Source organism: Trachurus japonicus, chromosome 7 (assembly GCF_045865225.1).
Source record: "Trachurus japonicus isolate A0001 chromosome 7, Traja_1.0".
NCBI lineage: Eukaryota > Metazoa > Chordata > Actinopteri > Carangiformes > Carangidae > Trachurus > Trachurus japonicus.
In genome coordinates, this window is record NC_140913.1 from 3,320,507 (window position 1) to 3,338,920 (window position 18,414).

The following is an 18,414-nucleotide window of genomic DNA, read 5'->3' on the forward strand; positions in this document are numbered from 1 at the left end:
ATTCCCCCATGTGTTTCAAATTCAAACTTCAAATTTCAAAATTCAAAATTCAAACTTTAAATTTCATTAAATTCAGTTTGGGGAAAAGTAGTTGGGGAAAGGTTTTTCAGTTGTAGAATATTCAAAAGTTAACATTATTTACTAATCACTGTTGTGGTTTAAAATTAGGTGCAAAATATAAATCAATAAATGTATATAATACTACATTATGAATATTGTTTATTTGACCAGTTTGAAATTAATTTAAATTACATTTTGTTCCTGAAATCCCCCCTGAATCCACCCAACTGCTGGGATCAGAATAATCCTGTTTTTTTGGATCAAAGTTATCCCAATCCTACTGAAAAGTTTTGAACACAAACTGAGGGTTTGATCCAGATCAAAACCAAGATTGGATTACGTGATCTAATCTGATGTCAGAATCCGTTTTTGGTTTTGAACAACCCATTTTCAAGATTTGATCCAATTATTCAAAACGTGAAAGAGACGTGTTCGTACATTTTCCCAAATGTTTCCGTCAATTCTCAAGCTGGAGGAATATATCATCCATTTCATTGGTGAAGTCATATTCTCTCAAGTGCATGATCAGTGTTGCGGTCACCTTCCTGAGGCTCCTATCCAGTGTTTAACCAGTATTAAGTCAGAGGGGTTTTTTTAAACATTCTGGTGGTTTTCAATTATAATATTTCAACCAGACGGAAACTGTGGTTATTGAACATCTGGATCTGAAGTTATCAGAGAAACAAGCTGAGGAAATGTTAAACAGCTCAGCTCCCAGGACCAGGAGACATCCTGTCCTGCTGAGGAGGAGCATCGATAAATCACTGGTCTTTAAAGTGAAACTGTCCTATTCAGTGTTTTCACTGGTTAGAATTAGGGGTGCTACGATCAATCGGGATGGGCCGATTTGCGTATTATCAGAATCAGAGTTTTAATTTTAGCCGATCAAAAGAACCGATCATATGTGCGAGACAAGCAAAAATCCACAGTCGGGGTTTTCCCTGTCTATCTAAGGCAAAGGCGGGCAGTATGGGTGAGTTTGGCCGCCGCCTTGGTTAAAGTGTGTTAGGCCAGTAAGATGTAGCGTCTTTTGTGCGCTCGCAACCGAATAGCAGCGCGCATTCGGAGTGATGCGCTTGTTTTTTCGTGCACATCCGACCTGCTTCTCCCTCCGGTGTTGTGATCCCGGTTCCCCTTCCGGCTGTGTCTCTGCCACTGTTTCCTACAGGGCTCTGCCCCGTTTGAAAGTAAAAGGAAGTCTATATTTGGAAAGACATCGCCTCTGGGATTTAGAATGTGTATTATAGAAGAGAAACACAGGATTTCAGGACCGCTGACTTGTATCATCAGAACAGACATGTCCTGTGATTTTCAGCCTCCTAATAGAAGGGGACCGGGTATTGGCAAGACTGATTTCAGAGATCAGTGATCGGAGTACCCCCGGTTATAATCACCTGCTGAGATATTTGTTATAAACTCATTATAAATATTTTAAATCATAAAAACTTAATGGAGCTGCAAGTGCGTCACAAGAGACCATTAATTAAGTATTGTGGTACTGAGTTGCCCTGACCTACGAATCGTATTCTCCGCACATAAAGGAACCTGATTGGTTGGTAAAGACATCAGCAAAAAATTAAATTAAAAAATGTACCATTCCTTCTAAAACCCTGACCTGAATCACAATCACAGTTTCTGTCAAACTAATCACAGTTCCACACATTCTGCAAAACGTTCTGCCCTCATAGCACTGAAACCTCTACATTCCAACATGAGGAATTAGAACCTGTGTCCTGATGCTGCCTAATGATCCGGTTTATAGTCATGAACATCTTACTGATCAGAAGTCAGAGGTTTTGATTTTGAAGGAAACAAAACAGCAAAACTATGAACTGAGATCCAAAATTGAGGAAGAGGTGATAGTGGTAGGTCAGGGATGATCCTGGTGACCTGACCTTTGACCCCTAAGAATCTACTGGACTCAGTAGATTCATAGTACATTCGGTCCTTTATCATTACAGACACACACACACGGAGCTGGAATGAACACACACACTCTGCTGGTGTCTGACTGTAGGGGGAAGTTTTTACTGTCAGACAAGTCAGGAGTAGAAATAATAGAACACATGAAAAAGTAATGCTGAGTGGGTTCTAAGCAGCTCCAACAACACTGAGACTGAGACACACACACACACACACACACACACCACCGTTTCAGCAGCTGTGTAAAAATTCCTTTTCTATAGAAGACCCGGCTCCCTGCTGTTCTATACATGTGTACATGTAACCTCACTGACCTCACACACACACACACACACACACACACACACACACACACACACACACACACACACACACACCTCAGACCTCTTGCTTTCTAAATGAATTAGAAAGAAAAGAACAAAGAGAAGAAAGAAAAGAGTGAATATGAGAAAAAGTGAAAGTGACAAAAACGAAGTGAAGCAGACACAAAGTGTGTGTGTGTGTGTGTGTGTGTGTGTGTGTGTGTGTGTGCCCGCCCTGCAGGTTCCAGCTTGTGACAAGTTCAAAGGTCAACCAGGCTGTGTTGCCATGGTTTTGACCTCGGGCTCAGCTGACTCTGTGTGATGATGTCATTGTGTATGTGTATATGTGTGTGTGTGTGTGTGTGTGTGTGTGTGTGTGTGTGTGTAGACGTGCAGCAGCTCCAGGACCTGATGAGATCACTGAACCCAGACTATTGAATCTAATATTTCTGTGCTGGTCCACTGTTACAGCTGCTTCATTCAGACACAACCAGGGTTGTCACAAGAACCGATACTTCGGTACCAATTCGATGCCGACAAGAAAAAAATTAATCGATACCTGCTCTTTTCTGGTACCATCAGAACCGAATATACAACTTTTCCCTCGGCGAGCCATGTCCATTCTTGCCTGTCAGGTTTTACAGTTATTACAGGCAGTATAAACACAGTAGCTAGATGATGGTGGAACCTGTACCAAAGTGGAGTTTGAATAAAAATCCTTAAAGGTACATTGTGTAAATTCTCCTGTTATCTATTCACGAAAATCGATTATTTGGTTCAAAAGTCTGTTTTTCATTAACCAGTAATCCCCCCATCAACAAAGTGAAGTGTTCCTTTCAGCTCTGAATGAGCCGTTCATATCATTCATATCTCCATGGAGACGGTAAGCTCGGTGCTGCTGCCATGTGGTGTCTCCATGTTTTTACGTTCAGTGGCAGCGTGACGGTAGGTAACCACGGAAACTCAGCGGAGACACCGGAGCTGTCGGCTCAGGTCGAGGTGGCGTCTGTGAAAAGTCACCGCGGTAACGCAGTGAGGACTGTGCAGTCGGGCAGACGGCTGTCGCTAACAAACCAGATGTCATTTTAGTCACAGAAGTCCAGAGAAAGCCGGTAAAACGTGGGTCAGGTCAACAATACCACATCGCCATGACAACATATTGTCACGTGTATTGTTTTGCCTCGTGCTGACGGACCACTTGTTTACATAAGAGCTTGTTTAAGCCGTTACCTGCAGCGGCTGTCTGAGTTGCTTGCGATCTACAACCGCACCGCTAGATGGGAGTAATTCTTACACAATGTACCTTTAACAATGTGTCTCATGGATCTAAGATGTAATAGATCTGTGATGAAGTGGAGGCTTGACGAAAATCAGAAAAATATTAGTCAGAAAAACAGAAATAATCCCCCGAAAAACAAACCAAAAAATAAATTACTCAAGTATGCAATACGCTTCCTTAAAAAAACATGAAACTGATATGATTTTGAAAAAGAACAGGACATGAAAATGTGCTCATACCGCCCGGCCCTGTGGAGACAAACTGTAGCTCATTTCCTGGTATTTGCTTGGTGATACAGCCCACACACACACACACACATCACACACTGTAAATAAAACACTATTACAGCATTTATTTAACATAATCTGTCATTTCCTTGTTTGAGTTTCATATAATTTCAGATTTTCCGAATTTCCGATGTAGAAAAAGAGCTTCCCCTTATTGAGAGACCAGCCGCCGCCACTGCACTCCACTGTATCTCTACACTCTGCTGTTTTATTATTGTTTTAAATCTCATTTAAAGGACTTTCAAATAAATGATAAATAATTAAAAGTGGCTCTAATCAGACAAACAAGCCGTGTATTTAGTGACGTGCTGTTACACCACTGCTTTCACTTCAGGCTTGAACCATGTCGTGGCATTTACATAAATGTGACTGCGCTCATTCAGACATTAAAAGTGACATGTGTAATTAGCATCACATTTATATAATGAGGTGCAGGACTTTGCCAAATTCTAATAAACACGTTGTGCAATAGTCCAACAAACAGCTCGTACGGTCTCCGAGGATTCCTGCACGGCGTTGCGTTCGCTGACTTTGGCAAAAGGTGGCACATTTAAAATGTCCACAGCTCATCGGAGACGGATCTCTGCGGCTGCATCGCTGTGCGTGACACCAGCCGGAGCTCACGTGGAGCGTCACGTGCACGTGATGAAATATGAAGAGACAGAGTGACAAGCCTGGAAATACAGTCAGACAAACGCAGAGGGAACACAGGGTCGACGGGTCAAAGGACGGAGGGGTCGAGCGGCAGCTTCGGGCAACAGTGTCATCATCACACACACGCACACATACACTGTACAGTTACCACACACACACACAGCGTTACGTGACAACGAGCGGTCTGTGCTGTGGCTGCTCCAGTTTCTGCCCAACGCAGAACAAAGTGAAGACAGAAGAAGCTGAAATATCTGCAGGTTCAGAGTTAAGGAGAAACCACCCACACACACACACACACACACACGCTCCCTTAATCCTCCTGTTGTCCTTCTGGGTCAAATGGACCCAATGTGTTTTCTTCCTCCATCCTTCTTTTCTTCCTTTCTCTCTTACTTCTTTCCACCATCCTTTTTCCCTTCCTTCCTCCTGATGCCATGTAAAGCCCTTTGAGACAAACTGTTTGTAAAAACGGGCTATACAAATAAAATTGCCTTGCCTCCCTTCCTCCCTTCCTTCCTTCATCATTACTTCTTCTCCCTTCCTTTTTGACCAAATTGACTCAATCTGTTCCCCTCCTCCATCTTTCTTTCCTTCCTTTCTCCCTTCCTTCTTTCCACAATCCCTTTTCCCTTCATTCCTTCCTTTTTGACTCAATCTGTTCCTCACTTCCATCTTTCTTTCCTTCCTTTCTCCCTTCCTTCTTTCCACCATCATTTTCCCCTTCCTTCCTTCCCTTTCGACCCAATCTGTTCCCCTCTTCCATCTTTACTTCCTTTTTCCCTTCCTTCTTTCCACAATCCCTTTTCACTTCCTTCCTTCCGTCCTTCCTCCCCTTCATCCTTAATTCTTCTTTCTTCCTTGACCCAATCGGTTCCTTCCCTCCATCTTTCTCCTTTCATCCTTCCTTCCTTGACCCAGGAGGACAACAGGAGGGTTAACCCCTACCTCTCTCGCTCGTCCCTGTTGTGTACTGCCGCAACAACTGGCCTCACACACACACACACACCAAGAGGAAAAGCATCAATACACAAAGCATCAATAAGCACAGTTACACAGTACAGCTGCTGAACAACCCCACCCATCCCCGAGTGTGTGATGGACACACACAAACAAACACACACACACACACACACACACACACACAGGACCACAGCACTGGAGCTGATGGACTCATCTCTAAAGGACCAGTGGGTTTGTTTCTTCACCCTCCACTGAACCCAGATCAGGACTCACTCCTCACTACATGCAAATCTGACAATTTCACACTTCTCTCCATTTGAAAATATTTTGGAGAGTTTACTGCAGATTGAGTTTCTCTCCATTTATTGTTTCAGCTCTAAAAACACACAGAGAACACCGGTGAGCCGTGAGCTAACATCTGGACAGCTGACCCATTGTCTGTTTGGCCCCAGAGAAGAAGTGCACAGTCTGATGGAGATTCAGTTTCTGTTGCTTAGTTTAATTAATAAACACTTTGACTCCATGTGTGTGTGTTGACTGACTCCTCTAGAGCAGTGGTTCTCAAACTCTTTTACATAAACTGACACAAATTGGACAACATTTTGAAACAAACACCAGCAATACACAAATATTTGTTCTTAGACTGAATAACGTTACTTTTTTTAGTCAATGTACGTTCAAATTAGGGCCAATGGTGTGAATTTTTGGAAAAATGTAGAGAAATTTCTGGGAAAAAATGTAATATTTCTCGAAAAATGTGGAAACATTTCTGAGAGTGTGGAAATCTGACCCACCACGGAAGTTTGAAGCCTGGCTGAGGGAGCTGGTAGGAATCCTCTACATTGAAAAACTGAGATATCTGGTCACTTACAAAAATGTTGTGGTGTGTGGAGACCTATCCTGGACTACTTGAAACTGTAGGTAACCCCCCTAAAGAGTACCTATTTTTACATAATTGGTAGCCTAGAAATCTAGCTGCCCCCTAGCAGCAGCAGATCTCTTTGCTCCGTAGGTAGGTCTAGAAACGAGCCATAGGAACTTTTTGAGTCTCGAACACCGTTTGTGTTCACCAATCACAGCGCTCTATCTGTTTAGAGAGTCGTTGGGCGGGCTTAACGCGATCACGACGTACATTTTAATTGGCTTGTCAGGCTAACGTCATCCTGCTCTTTGCTCTGATTGGTCGTAGCGCTACCCTATTGGTGCAGAGGCAGTTTGAAAGACAGCCTTCATCCCGCCCCCTGGATTGAGCCGAGGTCTACCGGTCGTTGCCAGACTAGACATTTTAATGATATAGTCTGGCTTGTCAGGCTACATAATTGGTGCATTCAAGTGGACATTCAACTCTGATATTATGTTAAGCCTCTACTTTGTTTTTACACATTATGGTTTGTGTCAAGTTTTTATTATTATTATGATTATTATTATTATTATTATGTGTGTGTTTATTGTCTATTGCTTCAATTGTTAAAAAAATTGACAATAAAAATATTTGGAAAAAAAAAAAAGTGAAAAAATTTCGAGAAAAAGTTGGGGACCCCCTTGAACCGTCTCAAGGACCCCTGTGGGGTACCCGGACCCCACTTTGAGAACCCCTGCTCAAGAGGACACTGTCGGTACTGTCTGTTCAGGCTTCCTTCAAGTTCTTTACTAACTTTGAAACTTTTGTATTTTCTTCAGATTTGATTTTTCTTACACAATATTTTCAATTACCCACCTGACGGAAGCAGGGAGAATGTATGAGTTACGTGTGTGTGTGTGTGTGTGTGTGTGTGTGTGTGTGTGTGTGTGTGTGTGTGCGTGTGTTTTGTTAATATTTGAAGAGTTGAGGTCAGTGCTAGCCATCACCCACATTTACCTTTACTGTGTGTGTGTGTTAGATGGTGGGAACCCTGTGGCCATAATGTAATAGTTTCTGTCAATATAGAATTCCCGCCAACACCAACCACTGCAGCAACTAAACCACACACACACACACACACACACAGTGAGAGAGAGCGAGAGAGAGCCACAACATTTTCCACAGAAGCAGAGTAGAATCTGTAGAAGATTTCAACTGTGAAGTCTCAGCCTCATGGACCCGGCAGAGCTCTGTCACACAGGTGTGTACAGGTGTGTACAGGTGTGTACAGGTGTGTACAGGTGTGCAGGGCAAATGCACCCCGACATCAACATGACGTGGACCTGAACGTGAACATGTGGTGTGTGAGTTGATCTATTCTGTACACTAACATGCCACTAATTCTTTTCCGCCCCGAAAAAATCCCAGAACAAAATAAAATCCTGTCCTAAGTGAATCCAGATGGAGAGAACAAGCCAAACATCTCTTGACATTTGCAGAAGGGAGCAGTGGAGAACCCAGATCCCCATCCATCAGCAGTTAAAGACCTGCAGAGTGTTTTAAAATCTATTCATTCATATTACAGCTGCATACTGTATATAGAGACAGAGAATTTCTGACGCGTCATGAAAACAGGAACCTGGAGACCCACTGGGTTCCCGAAAAATTGCCAGCCTCTACTGTGTAACGGATAATATAAATATATAAAGGACGTGCAAACCGTGCAAAGCCAGATTAACATCGGCTACAACTGCAATGTGCGATATTCAGTATTGAAAAGACTGAAGACTTTTGATGACTAAATACAAAAATATTGACATGTGCATGACATGTACAGAAAAAAAACATACGAAAGGTCAGTTATCAGTCTCTCTGGGCTGTAGTTGTGCGTTTACAAAAGTTTAAGCTGCAGTGTGTGAACAGAAACAGGTCAGTATTAGCGCCCTGTGTGTAACCCCTGATTTCCGTCCCTGCTCTGTTCTGCACGCCAGAGCCATTCTCTCCCACTGCAGTCAACCAGGGCATTTCCACAGTGCACGCTGCGGTCCGCTCAACAGCTCCGGACGTCCGGCAGAAACAGCAGCAGGTCTGTTTCTGCCGGATCAGTCAGAGGGTCCTACAGGTAACAGGACGTCATAGATGAAGAAAAGCTAATCATGGTGGATGGAAAACAAACATATTTTATGATACAACCACGCCAGTGCTACAGGAAGACAACATCCAACGGACGAGGGTTTGATACGTCAGTTTGAGCTAAACCGCAACAGAGACGGAGTCGGTGGAAGCTGCAGGGAAGGATTTCCTGTTTTTCTTTACTGTGCATCACAGTACAATGATCAGAGCGTTAATCAATAATGAAAATAATCATTTGTTTCCAGCAAATCCAACTAAGACTGTCTCCTTCACATTCCATCCTCATTCTGACCCACAGCTCCGTCCAGCAGCTGTCAACAGCACCGTGTCCACACCTACACACACACACACACACACACACACAGACTGCCTCACTCATATGAAAACTATCATGACACCAACAACCTGTTCTCCTCCTACTGTTTCCTCTAGCTAAGTTTTCGTCTCACTTCTTTTTATTGCCTTTATATTCCCTCTGAAGCCCTTTGTTACTTAGGAGCAGTGGAACATTCAAAAAAAAAAAAAATCATTAATATAATAAAAAAAAGAGTTTTGGGTGGAACAGCTTTCCTTCCGCCCCCCTCCCTCCCTCCCTCCCTTCATTCATCCTCCCTTTCTTCTCTCTTTCCTCCCTCTCCCTCTCTCTCTCCTGACTGACCTCAGTGTTGCGCAGCTAAAACACACTCCCACGTGTTCTGCAAGCAGGAAGCAATAAACACACACACACACACACATACAGTTAAAGAAGTTAAAACACACACACACACTGCTGCAGACAAGTGTGACAAGTGTAAGTACAACATGGCCTCAAAACTAATGTAAGGAGCGCAACACTAAAAAAAAGTGGAGCAACACGCACGCACGCGCACACATGCAGTAGATTTGAAATGTGTGTGTGTGTGTGTGTGTGTGTGTGTGTGTGTGTGTGTGTGTGTGTGTGTGTGTGTGTGTGTGTGTGTGTGTGTGTGTGTGTGTGTGTGACAAAGCTGCTCTGACTAACAGCTCTGACCACAGAAAGTGACACACAGTGAAGTAGAGCAGAACTGAACACACACACACACACACACACACACACACACACACACACACACACACACACACACACACACACACACACACACACACACACACACACTCTAACAGCGCTGGGCAGCTCCGGTAGAACAGAGGAGAAGCTCCGTACCTGCCGCTCGTGCCGGACCGTGCCGGACCGGACCGGACCTCCTCTCTGTCAGCAGGTGTTCTCCTCTGGGACCGCGGGCCAGCAGCAGCAGCAGGAGGAGGAGGAGGAGGAGGATGAAGGCTCGGATCAAACTCTCACCTCCCGCTGCTTCTTGGAGCAAAATCCACCCAAACTTGTGTCTCCTCTCCTCCTCACGCGGACATGTCTTCCTGCGCGTCTGCGGCGCAACACGGCGACTTGAGTTTTCCTCTCTTTCTCTCCTCCTCCTCCTCCTCTTCCTCCACTCCTCCTCCTCCTCTGCTCTGCTCCAGCGGCCGTGACTTTCTAACAACCACTCCCTCCCTCCCTCCTTCTCTCTCTCTCTCTCTCTCTGTGCCGCTGTGTCTGCGCGTTAACGGCGTCCCAGAGTTCCTCGGTGTCGCCGCCGCCGAGCCGCTGCTGGCAGAGCCATCTGTTGCAACACGTCTGCCTGCCGAGTGCCTACCTCTCCACTTTCACTCTCCCTCCTCCCCTCCCTCCCTCTCTCTCTCTCTCTCTCTCTCTCTCTCTCTCGGGCCAAGAGGGAGAGGGGAGAGGGGGCGTGTCAGCCTCAGTGCTGGCCAATGGGGGGGACTCATGAATCCCTCTCACTGACTGGAAGGGGAGGAGCCAGAGGCAGAGAGGACAGAATGAAATAAATACAAGAGGGAGAGGACGACAACACACACACACACACACACACACACACAAGGGAGGTGGATAGAGAAGGAAAAAATGAAAAGGGTGGAGGGGGGGGCATTATGTGGCCATTAATATATGGACAGATAGTGTAGTGATCCCTCAGCTGAGAGACAGAGCTGGAGCCTGGAGGCTGCTGTGTTTTTCATCTGAAAGTCTTTGCTCTTGTAAACTTTAAAATACAGTTTGAAAACACTTTGCTTTTCAAGTTTGTTGTAACAAAGTTCATTTTCACCACCAGACCTGCAGCCTCGGGGAGCTCTGGTGAGCCCACCACAGTTCAGCCTCAGTGCAGCACAAGTGCCACAGAGGTGAAAGTCAGAATTCTAAGATAAAAGTTTAAATTCTGAATTCGGAGGAAAAAAAACTCAGAATTCTGAGTTTAAAAAAGGAAGCAACCCTGGTTTATTTTGTTGTACTTCTTGTCTTGCACTGAGGTCAGAAACACTTGTGAAAGCAGAAAGCACACTTCTGCGTAGGAAGGCCTGCATTGTTGCGAATGAGAGGCAGATCTGTGGGGAAGCACACTTCACACTTGTGTGTTCACACCAGCTGCAACCTCTGCTGCTCCAGCCAGCTCTGTGTCTCAGGTTTCCTCAATGTTGAATTTCTTTTGATTGTAAATCGTGCTTCTGGCTCCACACACAACTGACAACTGCTGTTTAACAACGAGCTGTCAATGGATCCCAACCCTAATCACAATTAATCATAAGTATCCATAGTGAATCAGAACTAATTGCATATTAATCACACATTTTAAGCTACATTAAAGGGGAACTATGCAAGTCCAGTTTCTTCTCCTCCTCCCGGCCATGCACGTTTGTTTACAACGATGCCGGCGAGAAGTCAATCAATAGAGCGGTGGATAACGTTATATCATTTATGATGTTATGATGACGTGTGTATTTGTGTAGTCTTATCTGTCATAAACAAGAGATTACAGGTTACGGAGTGCGTTTGTGTCATGGTGCACAGATCGAGAGCTGGGACACCGGGGCGGCCAGGTACTGCGCTGATCTTGCAAAGTTGGTTTTCAGCCAAGAGATGCTAGGTGGAAGGCAGAGAGCCTCCATTCTCCCTGGAACTAGTTACAAAGTCATTGATTTAACCATCACAAGCTGGTAAATTAAGGTAAAAATGTAGTATATCAGGCAAACATCTGGCATAGTTCCTCTTTAATATATATTAATCAAAAAACAATGCGAAACATTGTCCTCACTGCATTTAGCGTACAATAACTCGAATAGCAGTAATAACACAATGGATACATTTGGGTGGCAGACAGCTTAGCAGCTGATTCAGGCCAAAGGTCAGTGTAACTGATCATGCATTAATCACTCATCAATAAATAAATACAAATATTGGCATTAAAAGGAATTTGCTTCAACACATTATATATTTGAGAGATGTTTTATCATGTCTGTATGTTCGGTATCAACCTACATAAAAGGGGCGGTGCGTGGCGCAGTGGTTAAGGCGACCACCCCATGTAGAGGCTACGGTCCTCAACGCAGGCGTCCCCGGTTCGAATCCCGCATCGGGCAGACCTTTCCTGCATGTCACTCCCCTCTCTCTGCCTCCCCCTTTCCTGTCTATCTATACTGTGTGCTATCAAGTAAAGTCAAAAACGCCAAAAAAATATACTTAAAAAAAAAAAACCCCTACATAAACTAGTGGAATCAGGCTGTAAACATATGTATTTCTGTTTTTTTAAGTATATTTTTTAGCGTTTTTTCCTTTTTTAAATTTTGATAGCAGATATTGAGATAGACAGGAAAGGGGGAGGCAGGGAGAGGGGGAATGACATGCAGGAAAGATCTGCCTGACGCGGGGACGCCTGCGTTGAGGACTGTGGGCGGCCGCCTTAACCACTGCGCCACGCACCGCCCCAAAACATATGTATTTCTACTGTAAAGTGAGACATTTTAACATAAGACTGACTCACTGTTGGAGCCAGACTCTAGTGGTCATTAGAGGAACTGCAGTTTTAAGTATTGCATTGAATTCAAAGGCAAAACTACATGCAGCTGAACTTTTCCTGGCTTAAACTGGACCAGGATTTGTCTGTAACCTAAACCAGGACTTGATTACTGAAGCTGGAGTTGCAAGTGGAGATCGTTCTACAACATCAGATATTTGGGTGGAACATTTTACTGGGACATTGAGTGTCAATGTTTGTGTGTGTGTGTGTGTGTGTGTGTGTGTGTGTGTGTGTGTGTGTGTGTGTGTGTGTGTGTGTGTAGGGCTCTTGGGAGTCCTGAGCCTTTATGTAAGTACAAACTGCTGTAGCAGCCCTGTGAGCTTGGTGCTTGGGAATGATTCATGATTTTCATTGATTCCTTCCCTTTAATCCATAAACAAGACTGGGAAAACTGATCACATCTGGCTCGCATCTCACATCTTCCACACTGACCTCCTGTTTGTTTGTAAAGCCCTGAAGTATTTAGGGGCCAAAACAAGTATCTGAACTGTTGCTTGGTTATGAAGCCTCCTGGCCTCTTACACAGTCTGGACCAGATCTGCTTTCTGCCCCCATAGTCAAAACTAAAGCTGGAGACTTTTTAATGGATCTGAACAAAGTCACAGAAAATCCTGAGATCAGCTCTGGCTCTCCCTTCATTTAAATCAGGATGATTTATTCAAATCCTGCACCGCAATTTTCTAATCTCCTGTTTTATGTTTTATTCTAATTTAGCTTCTATTTTATTTTGCGCCTTTAAATCCTGTTTCAATTTGTCTTTTTTATTGCCTTATGATAGTTTCTCCCCTCTGTCTTATCTCTCAACTGCCTTTCCTAACCTATGATTTAAATTACATAAGGGCCACATGGAAGAAACTGCAGCACCTCCTTGGCTTCCACTGTGAATATTTATGATATATTATGCTTGTGGATAGTTATTGGCTGTCAGTAGCAGATGACGGTGATGAAGCACAGCGCAGCCACTTTAGTAATTAGCTTTAGTGGAGAGCAGGGTGAGTTTCCACTCACCAGCTCATGCACTTGTGCCGGTTTCATGTCCTCCTGACATCAGCCTGACATCTGCAGACAGCTGGCGAGCTGGAGTGCTACCTGGCTCCATGGCAGGGACAGAGTGCACAAATGAATGTCAGCAGGCTCAGTCAGACCTCACCAAGTAAAACACCAACACAGTGAGCTTCAGTGTCAAAGTCCGTTTTCAGTCTGACCTCTACAGCATCAGGTCAACAAACAGCTTAACACTTATATGACTGAAAATAACATTTTTTGCAGATGATGTGAACAGTAAAAGTTAAAAAAGTAAAAGTGAACCTTTGGTTGATTAGAGAATTTTTTTAATATTGTTTTGTTTCCAAATTTATGCTTAAAGTTATGATATGTAGGAATTCCCCCCATCTAGCGGTGCGGTTGCATATCAGAACGTATTCTTGATGTTGCATTCAGGTGAAATGGGGCAGACGTCAGGCAGACAACAGACGCTGCATGTAACAGGATAAACAAGCGTCTATGTAAACAAGTGGTCCGCCAGCACGAGGCAAAACAATACAATATGTTGTCATGGTGATGTCGTATTGTTTACCTGACCCACGTTTTACCGTCTTTCTCTCGTCGAGAAAAGGTGCAGCCACACTATAACTGACCAAATCGCGGAGCATCGCGTCGCTCCCATTGAGAATACATTGGGTCGCGTCGTCAGGTATCCCAGCATGCTTTGCGCGGCGACGCCGACTCCTGATGGCGCCACCCAATGTATTCTCAATGGGAGCAACACGACGCTCCACGAATTGGTTGGAAATAGTGTGGCTGCACCTTAAAATGACATCCGGTTGATTTGCCGACGGCCGTCTGCCTGACTGCGCCTGAATGCAACATCAGTGCCTCCGTCCTTCCTCACACTACACAGTGGTGACAGTTTTTGCTAATAAAAAGCCAAATAAGTTACACACTGGGGCTTTAAGAATCAATTATAGATTTGAATAGCTTGTCTGCATGATTATCATACAATTGACAGACATTGTTGATATTGGCAGTGGTATCAGTTAACAAGCTGTGTTTATAAATGGCAGTAGCACAGCCACTGCACCTGCACATGTTTAATAAAAACATGAACATATGAACCTGTGTATTATTTGAATAGCTTAGTGTAGCCGATGTCATATCTGGCCCTCTGCGTTGTGTTTCTCACGGCCTGCCCTAGGTGGGGTTCGATACCACAACCTCCCGCACCGGAGGCGACGATGCTAACCTCTTCGCCAAGAGGTTGACAACCACTTGGCGGGTTGGTTAGCACGTCTTTTATGGGTGGAGTGAGTGCACATCCGCCACATTGCACAATAACAAGGTAGGTTTATACATGGCACTAGGCCCAGTTTAAAGTGGAACTATGAGAGATTGTTACCTTAAAGGGACAACGAGGAGTTTTGGAAAAGCGAAGCGTTTTCACACTACATTTATGAGCCTCCGTGCACACCGTGAAATTCTTTGACCGGCGCAAGACAGACTCATGTTTTCATTCATCAAGAATTAAAGTCAGAGGTTGGAAGACGATCACATACCGTCGTAGTTCCGACCATAAACGGCGATTTGGCAGCGTTATTCTCATGACTCGCCACGAAACCGAAAGTAAAGAAATGCTGGTCGGCTCGACCAGCATTTCCACCACCACTAATAATAACAAAATAACGATAGAGACAAAACGATATATTTATCGAAAATGGGCCCATTAACAGGTGTGGGTAGCGGAGATTCATCCACATTAACGTGAGACTTTTTTATAACCAAATAGAAACTCCTCGTTGTCCTTTTAACTCTGCTACATTTTTACCTTAATTGAACAGCTTCAGAGTGATTGTGATGGTTAAATCAATGAGTTGTAACTAGTTCCAGGGAGAATGGAGGCTCTCTGCCTTCCACCTAGCGTCTCTTGGCTGAAAACCAACCTTGTTAGATCAGAGCCTCCGACCCGGTGTCCCAGCTCTGGTCTCTGCGGCACCGCCACACAAACGTATAACCCGTAATATCTTGTTTATGACATAAAAGACTACACCAATATACACATCATAACGTGTATATGATACGTTACGTTATCCACCGCTCCATGAATTGATTTGTCGCCGGCGTCATTGAAAACAAATGCACATGGCCAGGAGGAGGGTTAGCAAAAAAGCAGAAAAGCGACCAGACTTGCATAGTTCCCCTATAATATAAACAGAGGTGGGTAGAGTAGCCAAAAATTGTACTCAAGTAAGAGTATAGTTACTTTAGAATAATGTTACTCAAGTAAAAGTAAAAAGTAGCCATTCAAACATTTACTTGAGTAAGAGTAGAAAGTACTTGGTGAAAAAGCTACTCAAGTACTGAGTAACTGCTGAGTAACCTCTGATTTGTTCGTTTAATTATCAGCGCGTAAATGTAAATACACAGAAATATAATAGCAATGAAAAAATCCAGATATTGCCAAAGAACAACATTTAACAACTAAGACAAAAGCCTAAATGACATTTTTTACAAAGTAACATAAATTAAGACAAATTCAGCCACAATAACTTACATAGGCCTATCTATGAAAGGTCTATGAACTGTCCATAAGCTCTTTGTGTGGGTGTTTGTCTGTGTGTCTATCTGTGATGTGTGTGTGTGTGTTTGGGGGGGGGGGTCCTATGATTGGTTTCTAGTGAAACCAAAGTCACATGACCACACCCCGAAACTGGGGGGGTGGTCATGTGACTAGGAGTCACATGTCTCCAGGTGTGTATGGGGTTTAAACTTCCTGGGGAGGAAGAAGAATAAGATGACCTGGATGACTGAGAACCTTCACGGACATTATCCACGAGATACCAGAGCTGACGTCATCCTAATCATTTTCTAGCCGCAGTTTCTCAAATTTGAGGCGGAGTGGTAGGTCCTGTTTACCGCAGAGATTTTGTGTGCGGTCATGTGACTGCCTGGCTCTGTCTGATTGGTTACACGGAGGCAAACGTCGCGAGTGGCTACATCTGATGGGTGAAACGCAGTCATGTGACAGAGGCTCGGACGTATCTCCATTAAAACATAAACAAACAGATCGCACATTGGATCAATAAGAAAAAGTAGCGAGTAGCGACCGGAATGAAGCTAAATGTAACGGAGTAAAAGTACCGCTTCTTCTGAAGAAATATACTCAAGTAAAAGTAACAAGTAGGCTGCATTGAAACTACTCTTAGAAGTACAATTTTTCCAAAAAGTTACTCAAGTAAATGTAACGGAGTAAATGTAGCGCGTTACTACCCACCTCTGAATATAAAACATAATTTTTTACTGTATCCCTGCTCCATCTCTCCATCAGTTTATGGGTCCTTGGCCTGAAAAGACCCCTGCTTTAGAGTGATTGTTATATTTAAATATGACTATCCATATATCCAGTGTAAGTGTGTATAACTGCATAACAACATTGTGATGGCTGCTGTGCATTGAGGGGAAAAAATACATTAACTAGTGGAGTGGGTGTCATGTTTTATTTAGTAGTCTGCTTCCCTTGTCTGTGTCTCATGCTTGTCACTTCCTCCCTTTGTGTGTTTTCCTGTGATTGACTAATTAGTCTCACCTGTCTCTCACCCGCCCCTTCTGTTTCTATCAGCCCATGACCCCTCCCCCTCCTCTGCCAGTGTGTTGGGGTCCATTTCTGTCACATCTGTCTGTGTTCTTCCCAGTCTTCTTGTCTTGTCTGCCTGGCCTTTTGACTCTTTGCTGCCTGAGCCTGGACTTTTACACAAACCCCTACCCAGGCCAGGTCTCATCATCAGAGGGAGTAGATCAGTGCAGCAAGTTCAACATCTGCTGGACAGACGTGAATCCAGAAGTTGGTTGTTACGGCAGCAGGGTAAAGGTATTGCACTGTCACATGCGGAGGGAACGTTAAAGTCCCCCTCCAACGACCTTTTTTGGTTATTTTAAAGCATTCTCTGTGGTCTTTAAATTGTGATTATGAAGTTTTTATCCAAAATCACAAAACCTGTGCCATTTCCCAGGGCTCTCCTTCTGCACAGCACCAGCAGCTCATTAGCAATGAACCTCTGGAGGGGGGGCGGAGACTGCGCTACACCGAGCTACACCGAGCTCTCCAGCCTTTCACCTCTGAGCCAGATGCAGAGCGGGGCGGGAGCTTGTAGCACTAGTGCCCTCCCCTGGGGTTGTGACACGTCAACCCCAGTCTCCCTGAAACTGCCAGTTTGCGTCTGCCGTTGGTTCACAGCAATTTGAAGGCAGAAAAACTCAGAAATGCAATTTTGCACTTCCTTTTCTGCTGCTATGTCCTCTAACACAAGAAAAATGCCACAGGAACATGTGAAAAGGACGAAAAACACGATTTTCATGGGAGGGGGTCTTTAAGTTGTCCACAAACTTTTGGCCACGGTGTGTAAATTGAGATTTTGGAGAGAGAGAGAGAGACAGGGAAAGCAGGATGAATCAGAGGGGGAGGGGAGGGGAAGGGGGGGGGGGGGGGTGGAGAGAGAAAACAGAGAGGGAGGGAGAGGTGAGGAGGAGGTGCAGTGCAGATTGTAATGGAGCTGTTGGCAGAGCTCCTGTTTGTTCATGGGTATTCATGTAGCTGGTGGCTTCAGTTAAATGGAGCGAACAGAGGGAGGAGGGGGGGCGGGCAGCAGAGTGGAGGGGGGGGGGCTGAGTTTCAGCTGAACAAGAAATCTGCTCATGAGCCTCTCCAATGAACGCCAGCTGAACGCTGCTGGTTAAATGCTGAATTGGAATACATTGCATTAAATTAAATTTCGAAATGTCAGGAGAGAGACTCCACGGGTTCATCAGGTAAAAGTTGCAGGTTGCAGACGGCTCAACCAGCTGGGTGCACATGAAACAAGGACTTATCATCACACATTTATAGTTCCTCTCCGGACATGTTTCAAACTCTCAGGCCTTGTGCCCCGCCCACCACCTGCTCCAGATTGACAGGTGAAAGAGCAGAGAGCATCGTGGTCAGAGGGGGGAACATCCGCCACAGTCAGGGCGTATTCACACCACACACTTGCTGTGGACCAACTTTGTAAACAAAAGCATTTGTGTCCCACAGTCACTAAATCATTGGATAAAAATTTTTGGCAGG

At 44.4% G+C, this 18,414-nt stretch overlaps 1 protein-coding gene across 4 annotated transcripts in view; it reads right to left on the reverse strand.

The window, feature by feature from the left end:
- Positions 1-10,121, reverse strand: part of LOC146984012 (extracellular sulfatase Sulf-2-like) — a 127,289-nt gene extending 117,168 nt beyond the window's left edge. For all 4 annotated transcript variants that reach the window (XM_085780819.1, XM_085780815.1, XM_085780818.1 and 1 more), the window contains exon 1: positions 9,623-10,121. The gene's annotated coding sequence lies outside the window, so the exon portion shown is untranslated. The remainder of the gene's footprint in view (positions 1-9,622) is intronic.
- Between the last annotated feature and the right edge of the window lie 8,293 nt (positions 10,122-18,414).